Source organism: Neopsephotus bourkii, unplaced genomic scaffold (assembly GCF_033783945.1).
Source record: "Neopsephotus bourkii isolate Nb327-2 ecotype Australia unplaced genomic scaffold, CSIRO-AGI_Nbou_v1 NB_281, whole genome shotgun sequence".
Taxonomy (NCBI): domain Eukaryota; kingdom Metazoa; phylum Chordata; class Aves; order Psittaciformes; family Psittacidae; genus Neopsephotus; species Neopsephotus bourkii.
Genome location: NW_026900790.1, coordinates 725,315 through 740,411, shown reverse-complemented (window position 1 = coordinate 740,411; position 15,097 = coordinate 725,315). Strand labels below are relative to the sequence as shown.

Below are 15,097 nucleotides of genomic sequence, written 5' to 3'. Positions count from 1 at the left end.
TGTCAAGGTCCCTCTGGATGGCATTCCTTCCCTCCAGGAAGGTATTAACCCAACCACACAGCTTGGTGTCATTGGCAAACTTGCTGAGGGCGCACTCAATCCCACTGTCCATGTCAGCGACGAAGATGTTAAACAAATGACAACTTTGTGGTGCATGTATTTGAAATGTGCACATTGGCTACTTCTAATCTGACTTCTTGTGTTCTACCGTGTATCAAGTAGTTTGGAAAAGCCCTTTAAGCTCATCCAGCCCAACCCTTCCCAGCAGTGCCAAGGCCACCCCTAACCCATGGCACTGAGGCCTCTTCTCCACGCTGTGTGAACACTTGCAGGGACGGTGACTGCAGCCCTGCCCTGGGCAGCCTGTTCCAATGCCTGAGCACCCTCTGGGGCAGGAATTGTTCCTCAGCTCCATCTAAACCTGCCCTGGTGCAGCTTGAGGCCATTTCCTCTTGTCCCATCCCTTGTTCCTTGGGAGCAGAGCCCAGCCCCTCCTGGCTCCATCCTCCTGTCAGGCAGTTGCAGGGAGCTATCAGGTCCCCCCCGGCCTGTTTTTCTTCAGACTTAAGAGCTTAACATGTATGTTGCTTTGTTACTAATGCTTGAATTCCAGAAGGTTCTCTAGAATAAACATGCTGCTGTATGTGATGTAGGAAACTGGAATCATTATCCACAAGGCATAAGAAAGTACTTCAGGGTTCTTCTGCACTTCCCTAAGTTAGTGCGTCTCATCTGCATCACCTTGTTGCAAACCCTGTGTAAATGCTTTTCTGTGTATCCTCCTCCACTCCGCAGTGATGAGACTGAGTGTGCTGTAGTTTGCATCTGAGCTGAATAAACTAATTCTGGAATTACTGTTTTCTCTGCACTGTTACAAAACATCCATGTATCAGCCTGTTGTTAGAACTTGAATATCCAGGAGATTAGGTTTGAATGCACCACAACAGCTGTTAAAGATCCACTTATTTGTCACTGCTGGCTTTTTTGTACCTAGTTGGAGGTGAAGTGGTTGCTGTCAGACTCTGTGCAGAGTTGCAGTGCCCATGTCATTGATAAATAAAATGACTTGATCTGGGGATGGTTACCCTTATTTTTTGCCGAATATTCAGCTTCTACTGGAAAATTTTTGCTGTGTTTAAAATTAGGGCTAAGTTTTTGGGTTGCTTTAAATGGACAATGTAGAAATCCGGAATTATACTTTATCTTTCCATGCAACTCCAACTGCTGTGAAGTGTGGTTAATGGGGTCAGCAGATGTATTGATGTGTGTTATCTCTGGGTGAAACACTTTTGTCTTTCCTTTCATTAACCTTTACCTGTCAAAACAGGCATCCACTGCTTGTTTTTTCACAGTATTGTTGCATTATGGCCTCTTATGTAATTTGTTTTTCTCTTCCCTCTTTCCCAGAATAACTTTCCGAGTTCTAAACCAACTTTATCCAAATTAAAGGCACATTTGTGTAGGATAATTCATTTACTTTTTTCTGATAACTTGCAAATGGGTTGGTGACAGCAATACTGTTACAGCCCTCCCTGACCAGCGTTATTTATCACAGGTTATCTTCATCCTATTGAACTGATTTGTGAAGTGAAAGTAACTACTGACACATCCCACAATGCACTTTGCAATGTGCTTTACAGGGACAGTAAGACTGTTGCACTCACAGAACTGTATCTCTCCAAAAGGATGTGTTCAGACTGGATGGGGGAGGCTCCTTCCTGGATCTGCTTCAAGCCCTGTCCAACCTGCCTTAAGCCATCAATGAAGCTGTGGGATTTGGGAGAGCTTGTGTCAATGAGAAGGGAGGAGATGTTTTGGGGCAATACCTGCAGATAGGCCAGACTAGATTTTGGCAGGCCCTGAAGCTAGTGTTTGTGCTGCTGTTCCTTGGCATGCTTTGTTGGCATGTAGTGCAGTCATTTGTACTGTATCAGAAAGCAACATTATTCCTCATCTTGTTACCTATTCCTGTTAGCTTATCCCATCCAGTCACTCATTAGAAGCAAGACTCATTCCCTATGCTTTGTGTAAAAGCACGGCTCCCCACCCCAGAAACAGTTGGCACATGGCATTTGACATTAAAATTCAGTGCTTACAGCTAGCTCCTCTGAGCCTGTATTACCTCCAATGGGAAGGTATGTGGAATACCCTCACCAGGTGGGCTTTCAGATTGAGAGTGATGAGTATCTTTAGGAATCTTCTTATTCCTGTCCAAAGCAGTTGCAATCCAGAGCTGTAATTGGGTAAAATGGACTTTTCAGGAGCACTGATAGTGTGCAATCTCAGCAGGAGAATCCTCCTTAAAGATAATGGTGGTGGATGAACAACATCAGAATTGGCTGTTTATGTAGCCTTGTTAGCAGGGAGAGTCCCATTTGGGAGTGCAGGCCTGTGCAATAGCAGTAATTCTTAGCAATTAGTGGTGACTTCTAAATGTAAAACTAAAGAGCTGTTTTAGTTTGTAAACCTTTTACCCAGCTATTATGTGTTGAGTTTATAAACCCTTTTACCTTGCTATTATGTGTGGAAATATGTGATTACTGCACTGTCCTTTCTAGTGGTGGATGTTAATTGAAATACATGTGGAGAAAGAGAATTCAGGGGTTATTTTGCTCAAGCAAATAAGATATTCCAGGAAATCTCCCCATCCTGTCAGGTAAAACAGCTTTACAGTAAGCTTATGAACTGTAAAGATGAGGAATGGGGCAACTTCAGCTGTCCTGAAAGAACATTGCACATTTAATCCTGTTGAAAGCAGAATTTAAATCCTTCCCATCATTGCTTACAATGTATTTATTATTTTAAATATTGAGTTACAGGATCCTGGTGCTTTTATTCACTGTATTCAGCAAGAAAAGCCTTAGTGTACATATAATAGGAATTCCTAGCACAGGCAGCTAGAGTAGCAAGTCTCTCCACTGTTGTAGTCAGTCTAAGGGTATTGTAAAGGTATGTGATAGTTCTGCGTCATTACTACTGTTTCTTTAGTTATTTAAATGAAACAAGACACCAGAATGACTCATGGCCAAATACCTACTGAAGTAACTTATTTCACAGCATAGAACCCAAGGCTGGAAAGGACCTCACCTGCTGTAATCCCTAGAAGCAAAGCATGATCTAGACTGGATGTCCTAACACCCTGCCCTAGCTGAATCTTAACAGCATCCAATGCTGGGAAATCCCTTGGGAGATGATTCCAATGGCTGATTGTACTCATCAAGCTGTGGCTGCCCCATCCCTGGCAGTGCTCAAGGCCAGGTTGGATACAGGGGCTTGGAGCAAGCTGCTCTAGTGGAAGGTGTCCCTGCCTGTGGCAGGGGGTTGGAACTGGATGAGCTTTAAGGTCCCTTCCAACCCAAACCAGTCTGGGATTCTGTGATATTCTATGCAGATCTGTAGCAGAGTAGCTCATACTTATTTCTTGTTAAGCCACCAGTGACTGGAATTGCTAGCTGTGCAGGCTCTTGGGTGCAGCAGGGTGGCCTTCTCTGGCATTGAGCTTTGCTCCTATGTCCTTACTTTTTATTTCCTACCACTTTATTCTGTGCTCCATTTCTCCTTTTTATCTTGGTTAACAAGATCTAATTTTAAGTTTAGCCTCAGGATTTCCTATTTATTAATTTCCTTTCTGTGGCTTGTGTACATCCATTTCTTTACTTGATATTTCTGCTTGCTTATCAGAACGTAACCTTGGCCATGCTGGGGAGTAATGAAATGAGTTATTCTTGTTAAATACAGCTGGTAAGCACAGTCAGATAGAACCCAATTCAAAGAATCCCCGGGGAAGACCTTGTAATCCTGCTTTCCCTTCATTTTTCCAGCCCCCTCATAAGTTTCTTGTTGGGATTTACTGTTAAAGCTACAGCAATAACAGGATACTGAAAAAAAAACCATTCCAAATAGAACATGAACTAACTTTGCTTTGTTATTTCGAGCTCATGCACCATCTTGTGACTAATTTAAATTGATTAATCCCCACATTTACATTGTAAAATAGAGAGTGTAATGTATGCAAGTGCCTTTGGAAACTAAAATATGAAATATTGTTATTTTATGCACATTTAATGGCATTGTTTTCATATTTAATTATCCTTTGAGCTGCTTCAGGTACTGCTGCGTATGACCAGTACTGAACAGTTCATAGAGATTTGCCCTTGGAGGCGTGTTTTGTGTTTGCACTGGCTCCATGGTGGTAGGAAGTGCCTCTAAGTGTGAATTTCAATAGGAGAGTGGCTATGTGTGATGGTGGTTGAATTTTTATAAGTCTGAAATTAGAGTTTATTCTTCTGAAAATAATAATTATATTTTAAGAACCTAAGCAGTTTAAATGGTGACCCTGCCTTGATCCGTGGCTCATAATAAACTGGGTAAATGAAGACTTTTCTCTCAGCTTGGCTTTATAGAACTGGGCTTGTTCAGCCTGGAGAAGAGAAAGCTTCTTAAGGGGATGCCATAGAGCAGCTCCAGTGCCTAAAAGGGCTGCAGGAAACCTGGAGAGGGGCTTGGGACAAGGGCCTGTAGGGACAGGCCAAGGGGAATGGCTTGAACCTGCCAGAGGGGAGACTGAGATGATCTCTTCAACCCAAACCATTACATGATACATGTAATAAAGTCACTCGTGACAGTGACTGTTCTGGCACATGTAGGCACCTGTTTCTCATAGTTCAGTGGTACATACACCAGTGAACATCCTTTGGGTTTCCAGGGGGTTCCTCTCCTCTTGAGAGAGGCAGGGAAAGAAACAGGTCCTTTTGTCTTTAAAGCAAGTAACTTATTTCTGGATTTTATCTTTAGTGCTGGTGGGATGAAGGGGTGGTTTGTTATATTTTCCATTGAGTGCAAAGGCAAACTTGGACTTTTCTGAGGGTTGAAGACCACGTACAACAGTTTGAAAATCATTACATTCTCTTTTAATCTTGTATGCCAGGAATACTGATGTACAGTCACAGCACTTCCTTGTTTCCTTTTCTGTGCTGCTACCTGCAAATCAGACTCTCTGGAAACATAAGAATCATAGAATCATAGAACAGTTAGGGTTGGGAAGAACCTTAAGATCATCAAGTTCCAACCCCCCTGCCGTGGGCAGGGACACTCGCTCTAAACCATATCACCCAAGGCCTCGTCCAACCTGGCCTTGAACACTGCCAGGGATGGAGCATTCACAACCTCCCTGGGCAACCCATTCCAGTGCCTCACTACCCTAACAGGAAAGAATTTCCTCCTTATATCCAATCTAAACTTCCCCTGTTTAAGTTTTAACCCATTACCCCTTGTCCTGCCACTACAGTCCCTAATGAAGAGTCTCTCCCCAGCATCCCTATAGGTTCCCTTCAGATACTGGAAGGCTGCTATGAGGTCTCCACGCAGCCTTCTCTTCTCCAGGCTGAGCAGCCCCAACTTTCTCAGCCTATCTTCATACGGGAGGTGCTCCAGTCCCCTGATCATTCTCGTGGCCTCCTCTGGACTTGTTCCAACAGATCCATGCCTTTTTTATGTTGGGGACACCAGAACTGCACACAATACTCCAAGTGAGGTCTCACGAGGGCAGAATAAAGGGTCACCTCCTTCGACCTGCTGGTCACACTCCTTTTGATGGAATGAAGAGTATATTTAATGGTGTCATTGATGCACCACCTAATTTCACACACTAAATACATTTGCCATGGTTTTAATCCACATTGAAATCAGTTTGATTTCAGAACTGGAAGTCTTCTGTTTTCTTTCATATGCAGAGAATATTTACATGGCTTTCTTTAAAAGCTTGTGTTTTAGGTGTCCAGGATAAGAGTTCCTTCCCAGTGTTACTGGTACCCAAAGCTAACTGAAGTCCTTGATTCTACCAGTGAATTTTGTGCTCATAAAAGTTACCTGATTGACAGCTTTGAGCTGGAGCTTTGAGTCCACACAGGTAAATTGAGTAGGTGCAGATGGACTCTCTTGCATTGATTTAGCAGGGCATGTAACCTACACCATAAGCAACCTATTTCAGGGGTGAAAGAAGTTTTGTTGCCATGATTAGCTGCTTGGGGTAACTTAGAGACAACATTTTCTTGTTGTTTAATGGAATAAGAAAAAAAAATATACTTATTTTCCTGGTCTAGAGGAAATTATTACATGGTACTGTTTAGTTGGCTACTTTCTAAATGAAGAGTAATGAATTTGGTATTTTGTCTCTTTTCTGCTGTTCAGCTTAAATGGCCACTGATGGTGATGGGTTTTGTGTGATATATGGCCCAAACTGGGGTGGTTATTAACTAGAATGAGTAAACTGAGGGTGTTTGTATGTTATGCATTTTAAACTGCAGTGTGGGTGGTCAGAGTGTGTTAACTGTGAAAGGACCCATAATGTTTTCATGAGCCCATGGCTTGATGCTGGGGAGGTACCAGGTTGCTGACACATGCTTCCTGATTCAATATTTATGACTGTTAATGTGCAGTTTGGAATTTCCTTATGACATCTTCATTAACTTTAATGTCTCCAAAGCCACAGTTGCCCTGCTGGCTTCTGAAGCAGATGATGGGTTTGGAGACAGCCCGAAGGTACATTGTCCCAAGTGAGCTGGTTAATGTTCATACTTAATGTGCACAGGGACAGGAGAGCTGCCTGGTTGTATCAGATCGATGGTTTCAATGCGCTGATGCTCTCTTGTCAATACCAGATGCTACAGAGGTGAATGCAAGGAATTCTGCAGTAAATAATTAGGAAGTAGTTTTTCCATCAAGAAATCTTCATCTTCAGTTCTGGGCCCCTCACTACAAGAGAGACATTGAGGTGCTGGAGTGGAGCCGGAGAAGGGCAATGGAGCTGGTGCAAGGCCTGGAGCACAAGTGTGATGGGGAAGGGCTGAGGGACCTGGGGGGTTCAGTGTGGAGAAGAGGAGGCTCAGGGGGGACCTGATGGCTGCCTCCAACTGCCTGACAGGAGGATGGAGCCAGGAGGGGCTGGGCTCTGCTCCCTAGGAACAAGGGATGGGACAAGAGGAACCGGCCTCAAGCTGCACCAGGGCAGGTTTAGATGGAGCTGAGGAACAATTCCTTGCCCAGAGGGTGCTCAGGCATTGGAGCAGGTTGCCCAGGGCAGGGCTGCAGTCACCGTCCCTGCAAGTGTTCACACAGTGTGGAGGTGAGGCCTCAGTGCCATGGGTTAGTGGTGGCCTTGGCACTGATGGGAGCCCTTGGGCTGGATGAGCTTAAAGGGCTTTTCCAACCTGGTTGATTCTGTGATTCTATGTTTCTGACATTACCTAGTACATAGCTTGAAACTGTGCTCTCTATGTCACGTAGCCTGTTGGTGTTCTTTCGTGTCCTGTCCCACCCCCCCCACAGTGCTCTTGATTTTGCTATGCTTGACTTCAGGAAAGATTTTGACAATAGATTATCCCCTGTGCATGTCAAATAGTTGAAAAATAAGAGTGTGTTCAAGGCTGCACTCAGCTTGGTTGTGAGCTTCCCTAAGTGTGTGATGCAAAGATGGGTGGAAGCCCAAGGCTGCCCATATTATGTTACGTTCTGTATCTTCTCTTTTGTGTTGAGCCATTTCAGGTTTTCTTTCCATTATTCCTGTGTGGTTTCCCAAAGGGAGAGTTGTGTGGTAGTGGACATTCACCAGTTGCCTTCTGATAACTCCTAAGTTTATGAATCTGTTTCAGCCAAATCCAAGGGAGGGCTGAAAGACTCAAGGCCCTGACGTTTTTAGAGGTTTGGATAAAACAAAGGCACGTAGAAAAGAGATACTAAGATTAAAGCCTTTACAGAGACAAGGTCTAAAGCTGCCTGGGCTCTTCTGCTGAAGGCTTATCATTCTGCACATATAATTATAGAATGGTGTGGGTTGAAAAGGGCCGTAAGATCCTCCAGTTCCCAACCACTGCCATGGGCAGGTATGCATCACTGCAGACCATGTTGCCCAAGGCTCTGCCCAGCCTGGCCTGGAACACTCCCAGGAATGGAGCATTTTGGGGAACCTGTTCTGGTAAAGCAGCTGCAGCCTGTGCTGTGCATTGCCAAGCCAGGAGGCAAGAAGGATGAAGTCTGGACACTGGAGAGGTGCTCAGGGAAGACATAGGGGTAAGAGAGATCAGCCTGACTCAAAGTGAGGGGTCAGAAAAACATGCAATGGGGATCCGTGAGGAGCCAGCTGAGCTTAGTGCTTCTGATGCAAAACCCCAGACTGACACCTCTCACTTTTCCTGTGCTTTTGTTGTGGTTTAAACCCTGTTGGCAAGTCAGCCATGCAGTCTCAACCCCCCCCCCCCCCCCCCCCCCCCTGCTCCCGGAGGGATGGGGAGGAGAATCAAAAGAACGCAACTCCCATGGGTTGAGATAAGAACAGCCCAGTAACTAAGGTATAACACAAATCACTGCTGCTGCCACCAATAGTAGTAATGATAAAGGAAATAACAAGGGAAGAGAATACAACACCTCAGCACCTGCCGACCAAGCACCAACCGATGCCTCGTCCAACCCTGCAGTGAACTAGCCCTTCGGGGTAACTCTCCATTACCTCCTGGGCATGACGTGCTGTGGTATGGAATACCTCTTTGGTCAGTTTGGGTCAGGTGTCCTGTCTCTGCTTCCTCCCAGCTTCCCTCCTCCCTGGCAGAGCATGAGGCTCACAAAGTCCTTGGCCAGACCAAACATTTGAGCAGTAACTAAAGCCATCGGTGCTATCAGCACTGTTCCCAGGCTGAAAGTCAAAACCACAGCACTGCACCAGCTACTAAGAAGGAGAAAAAATGACTGCTACTGCTGAAGCCAGGACAGCTTTGTTTCAAAGACTACATTTTTCTTTCCCATTTGCCTTAAAAGAAAGAAGATGTTAACATAAGCTATGGGACAAGTTTGGAGAACTTTTCGAAGTGATCATTGTGTGAAATCTGTAAGTTTTGGTGGTAATGAAATAGATGCCAGCAAAGCTTATCTTTGGCTTTGTGTGGAAAGCCTGATAAAACACTGTGCTTGAAGTGTGGAGGTGCATCATTTTGTATCTATTTTCACATTCTTTCTCTCTCATTCTTTATGTATTTTATACTTAATGTTGGACCTTCTCTTTCCTTTCTACTTTCTTCCTTCTCATGCCAGGCTGGCCATTAAACAAACGTTCTTTGTGCAGTGCTCAGGACTTACATGTGATTATGGTTGATTTAAAAACCAAGCAGACTGTAAGATAAAAATCACAGTTCGCTTTCCAGTGCGTGTGGCTATTCATTTGTCAGCACTGAATTTGTATACCATTGTGCTACTCAGCTTGTCTGGCCTTATTTTCTCCCTTTTTGAATCTTCCAGTCTTGATTAAAATGATTTTAGACCATTCATGTGCAAAGTTTAGTCTCAGTTTAGCTATCTCATTTCTAGTGCTTTCTGTCCTCTATTTTGTGTCAGCCTGTTTTTAATCCATGATAGTAAATTACCGCTCGTTTTACAACTACCCTTTCCTAGTAGCCTGTACTCGGTGGCAATGAAAGAGATAAACCAAATTGCAAATGTATCTTAGAATCATAGAATAGTGAGGGTCGGAAAAGACCTTAAGATCATCCAGTTCCAACCCCCCTGCCATGGGCAGGGACACCTCGCTCTAAACCGTATCACCCAAGGCCTCGTCTTCTTGGTTTTTGTCTTGTTGTTGCATTCAGGCACTTGGTTGAAGAGTGTGCAGTTGGTTTTGTGTATCTCACACCTGTGTTAGTCCACTGGGTTGCATCTAAGCCATGTGCTTGGCTGTCGTCATTGTACAATCCCAGGTTGGTTTTTGTTGGTGGGAACCTTAAAGCTCATCCAGTTCCAACCCCTGCCACAGGCAGGGACCCCTTCCACTGGAGCAGCTTGCTCCAAGCCCCTGTGTCCAACCTGGCCTTCAACACTGCCAGGAATGGGGCAGCCACAGCTTCTCTGGGCACCCTGTGCCAGCGCCTCAGCACCCTCACAGGGAAGAGCTTCTGCCTAAGAGCTCAGCTCAGTCTCCCCTCGGGCAGGTTCAAGCCATTCCCCTTGGCCTGTCCCTACAGGCCCTTGTCCCAAGCCCCTCTCCAGGTTTCTTATAGTCCCCTTGACTTTCCTTATGATGTGTTTGTTTGAAAGCAGAAGTAGCCAGTGCAGCCCCACAGCACTGCAGAGATCCTTGGGTCAAGGAGTGATCTTCTGAAACTTATGAAAGGCTAATGGGCCTAGAGCTGTTAGGCTTGGAAGTACCCTTCCAGCAGGAAGAGAAACAGCAGGCATCCATTGAACCACGGGTGCTTTTAACCTGTAAGGAGGAGCTTTTTCACCATCAGGTCAGTCAGTTGACACACATTGCCTGGAGGTCTTTTGCTGCATCTATCTGCGGAGGTATTTTTTTGTGACAGTAAAGTTTTCTCTCCTTAAGGAGGATGTTTGAGTGGCCTGGAGGCCTTATCTGTGATGCTGGTGTGGCCTCCAAGAAGCTGCTCTCCAAAAGATGTCTTGTTCAATGGACATTTTCAATAGCAAACCTGGATGAAAAAGAAAAGGAGAAATGGTTTAGTCTCATTTTTTCCTTTTTGTAAATGAATTTGCTGACCATTTAGCAAAGTAATTTCTAAAAGATGCTTGACTGTGTCTAACTGAAGTGTCTCTTCATTAACAGCTTAATGCACCTGCCCTTTTGAGAAGAGTTAGTGAAGGTGCCTGCTAATAAATGCAGTTCCCATTAATGATTTTTGAATATGTGATACTAATGGGCAGGTTCCAGCTCTGCAGGTTAGAGGCTGCTTGATGAACTTGTCCATGTTGTATTTCTGATTCCTCAGAGTAATCTTTTTGAGGCTGCAGGTGTCTCCTTTACCTAACAAGTGTTGATAAAGCTTTGGGTGCCACCTTCTTGCTGTATTCTTAGTGTCATGCTGAATGTTTCTATACAGCAACTGTTTTAGAGTGGGAGGAAGAAGGGCTGGAGCAGCTCTGCTCTGGAGCCAGGCTGAGAGAGCTGGGCTGGGTCAGCCTGGAGAAGAGAAGGCTTCTGAAGGGGAGACCTTAGAGCAGCTCCAGTGCCCAAAGGGGCTGCAGGAAAGCTGGAGAGGGGCTTGGGACAAGGGCCTGTAGGGACAGGCCAAGGGGAATGGCTTGAACCTGCCCGAGGGGAGACTGAGATGAGCTCTTAGGCAGAAGCTCTTCCCTGTGAGGGGCTGAGGCGCTGGCACAGGGTGCCCAGAGAAGCTGTGGCTGCCCCATCCCTGGCAGTGTTCAAGGCCAGGTTGGACACAGGGTCTTGGAGCAAGCTGCCCTAGTGGAAGGGGTCCCTGCCTGTGGCAGGGGGTTGGAACTGGAGGAGCTTTAAGGTCCCTTCCAACCCAAAGCAGTCTTGGATTTTATGAAATGCATCATGTATTTATACTGCAGTTTTAGATGTAAATTACTGTCTTTTAAACTTCTGCAGAGGAGTAGGTGGACAAATAAGGAATGTCAGGTTATTGCATCCCAGAGGCCATCGAAATGGCCAAGTGTCCTTATCTGTTGATTCTCACTGCTTAATCTCTGAAGATCCAGACAAGAGCTTCATGGGTTTTATCAGGTAGTGGTATTCTGTGTCTACAGTGGTGTTACATGGAGCAGTTTTGTCACTCTCCAGCATTCTACAACCTGCTGCTAGGTCTGAGCATGGTAATGAGCCCTCTGTCCCTGCAGCTGGTGGTACTCCATTGCCATTACCCTGAGGAGAATACTGCTCATCAGACACCTATCAGCACCCGCCCTTCACATGCTAAGAGGACAGAGAAGAGCTATTTCTGGCTATAACACTGTGGAATTTTAAGCATAGTTCCTATTACAGATCATCTGTCTGGATTGTCTTGTGATTGGAATGCTGGAGCTGCATTCATTTTGTGCTCTTGGCAGAACATTAAGAGAGCACTGGGATGCAAGTGTGACCTTCCTAAATGGAATTACTTGAAAATCTTCCTGATGTGTCAGCTTGGGGATACATTTACTATGAAGCTGACGCTGATTTCAGTATCCTGAAGAACTTAAAATGCTCAAGTGTGTGGTGGTGGGAATGGCTATGTAATTTTTAGCAACTGCTCTATACTTATGTATGAGTCATGCTTATTCTGGCAGCATTGCAGCCACCGGGTCCTAATATTCCAATAGTTTAATGGTCATCTGCCTGTTTTTAATCTATAATCTGAGCAGAGATTGCCAACAGAGAGAAATCTTACTGCTTTTATATAAAACCAGTTCCTTTTTCTGATCCTCTTTCTAATAAATGAGCTTTTCTCCTTTTAAATGCTGCTTCTTCCCTCAGAACCCCTCCACCTTGTAGAACTGCAATTTTTCACTGAAACATCATAAAGCTCCCATTTGCCAGCTACCCAAGGATATCTTACAATACTGCTGGTGAATGATCTATAGCTCTGCTTTTATTCCCTATTAGTATTTGCCTGATCGATAGCTAACCTGATTGATTAAGGTCAAGTGTCTTTATTGGCTGATGCCTGACTCTTTTCTCATTATGACTCAAAACGTTTTATGGTCTGTTAGGCTTCTTGTACTCATTTTTGCACAGCAGAAAGATGAACTTCGTGATGTCGATGCCGTGAACAATACACTTATGGAAGTTTTGGTACTCCAAGGTTCAGTATTAAAGGACATGAAATATTACAGAATCATGGCATGGTTTGGGTTGGAAAGGACCTTAAAGCTCCTCCAGTTCCAACCCCCTGCCATGGGCAGGGACCCCTTCCACTAGAGCAGCTTGCTCCAAGCCCCTGTGTCCAACCTGGCCTTGAACACTGCCAGGGATGGGGCAGCCAGAGCTTCTCTGGGCACCCTGTGCCAGCGCCTCAGCACCCTCACAGTAGAGAACTTCTTCCCTACATCTAACCTGAACTTCCTGTTTCAGTTTAAATCCATTACCTCTTGTCCTATCGCTACAATCCCTTACTGAGGTATTTGGGTTGAGCTGCAGTAAGAAGCACTTGATCTCAGGCTTTCAGATTGTTCTGTGAATAAGCTAACTGTGGTGTTAAATCAGTTCTTTGCTCTTATGACAGCTTAATCATTTCTGAGTGTACAAATGTAGAACGTTACCACCTAGGCTTGTGATGATTACTGAGGTATGGGGAGATGAATGTGTGCTGTAGTACTGAAACAGGGTCCATGTGATAGCCTGATGTTTTGCCCACCTTTTTTCTGCTCTGATGATACCATTTGAACTGAGTAGCTGATCTTTGCAAACATTAGCTCCATGTCTTCTCAAACAGAGTATTCTCACATAGCCTCAGAGCAGGCAATAATGGAGCAGTGTTAATAGTTAGTAGAGATAGTCCCAATAAAATGGGGTTTTGCTTTTTCATCTGGTGTTTGTGATCATAATCTGTTGAAGATTCATATTTACCTCTGAATTTTCACATATATTAATGTATTTTTAGGCTGAGGTCTCACTTTCTGTTCGCAAGTGATCCCCCATCATTCCCCAAGGCAGCTCTTTCTGTCATCTAAGCATTGGCTGCATCTGCCAGATGGATATCGATTCATTCTACTTGACTTAAGATGTTTATAACTGAATTACTTGGCCAAGACTCCCATATAGTTGATGAAGCTGCTTCATTCATTCATAAAGTTCACTATTTCATAAGTCTACATTAGGATGAGAAGAATTGAACACTGGAATCTATCAACTCTAATGGGAACCTGGGCTAATGATGTTGGATAATATTTTCAGGTAAAGCCAACTCCTGAAGCAGCGGTCATTTCATGTCTCTAGTTTTTAAAACCTGATTGCTGCCTAATGTAGAACAACTGGTTCCAAAAGGGGGTCCTAAAACCTGTCTGTTATGTTTTCTAATCACTGGAACTCTCTAGGACGCTTTTTTTCTTTAGCTGTATTTGTCAAAGAAAAAGGAAATGAACGGTTTATCTGCTGAAATTAGATGGTAGCTTGGTGTTTGGAGCTTTTCACTGAAGTAAACGTGATAGGTGGACTCAAACCTGGCCATCTTAGGAGGATCTAAATTCCAGATGGTCTGCTTTCTGTGCAAATACTGTAACTATCACCTTGGTACAAAAAGGAGGTGATGGCTTTTGCCTCTCAGCCCCAGTATCTCCACAGGTTTCCAACTGGCAACAGTTGCTGAATGCTGTCTCTATGAATAAATACTTTATACAAATGTAATCTCTGGGGGACTGCTTGTTGTACTGCACTTGCTTCATGTTACAGTGCTCGAAAAAGTTGTTGTCTGGTTTCGAGTTACCTAAGGAAGTGGTTTTCTTACCGATTCTGAAGGCAGATGAGGTTGTATTGCCCTGAATTCAATATGTATATCACACTCAAGTGACTGGCGTTTTAGACTGAGATTACATGTTTTAGCAGGAGGACCTTGAGGTCAGCCCATGTGAACCTCATGGACTTAAACGAGACCAAGTCCAAGGTTCTGCACCTGGGTAGGGGAAAACCCCAGCACAAGCAAAGGCTGGGGGAGACTGGACTGAGAGCAGCCCTGAGGAGAAGGATCTGGGGATGCTGGATAAGGAGAAGCTCCCCATGACCCGGCTTCAGTGTGTGCTTGAGCCCAGAACCCCCCCGTGTGCTGGGCTGCACCCCCAGAGCGTGAGCAGCAGCTCAGGGAGGGGATCCTGCCCCTCTGCTGTGCTCTGGGGAGACCCCCCCTGCAGTCCTGATCCAGCTCTGGGGCAGCAGCACAAGAGGGATGTGGAGCTGTTGGAGCGAGTGCAGAGGAGGCCATGGAGATGCTGCGAGGGCTGGAGCAGCTCTGCTCTGGAGCCAGGCTGAGAGAGCTGGGCTGGGGCAGCCTGGAGAAGAGAAGGCTCCTGAAAGGGAGACCTTAGAGCAGCTCCAGTGCCTAAAGGGGCTGCAGGAAAGCTGGAGAGGGGCTTGGGACAAGGGCCTGTAGGGACAGGCCAAGGGGAATGATGGAGGTTCATGCCTTTCCAGTGAATTTGGCATAATTTCTGGCTATCAAGCTATTATACGTTCCCAATTGGGAATTGTTATTCTTTATTGCTAGGTATTTTCTTTCTCTTTTCTTTACTTTCTGCTATGTGTGTGTCACTTAATATTTGATAGAGATAAAGCATCTCCAAAGTTTCTTTGTTGGCTTTTTCTTAGGTTGAAACAACTTTACAC

At 44.9% G+C, this 15,097-nt stretch overlaps 1 protein-coding gene across 2 annotated transcripts in view; it reads left to right on the top strand.

Annotated features, from left to right (window-relative positions):
* The window catches only part of CHCHD3 (coiled-coil-helix-coiled-coil-helix domain containing 3), a 162,655-nt gene that overhangs the window by 13,961 nt on the left and 133,597 nt on the right, over positions 1-15,097 (top strand). The gene's annotated exons all lie outside the window — the stretch shown is intronic.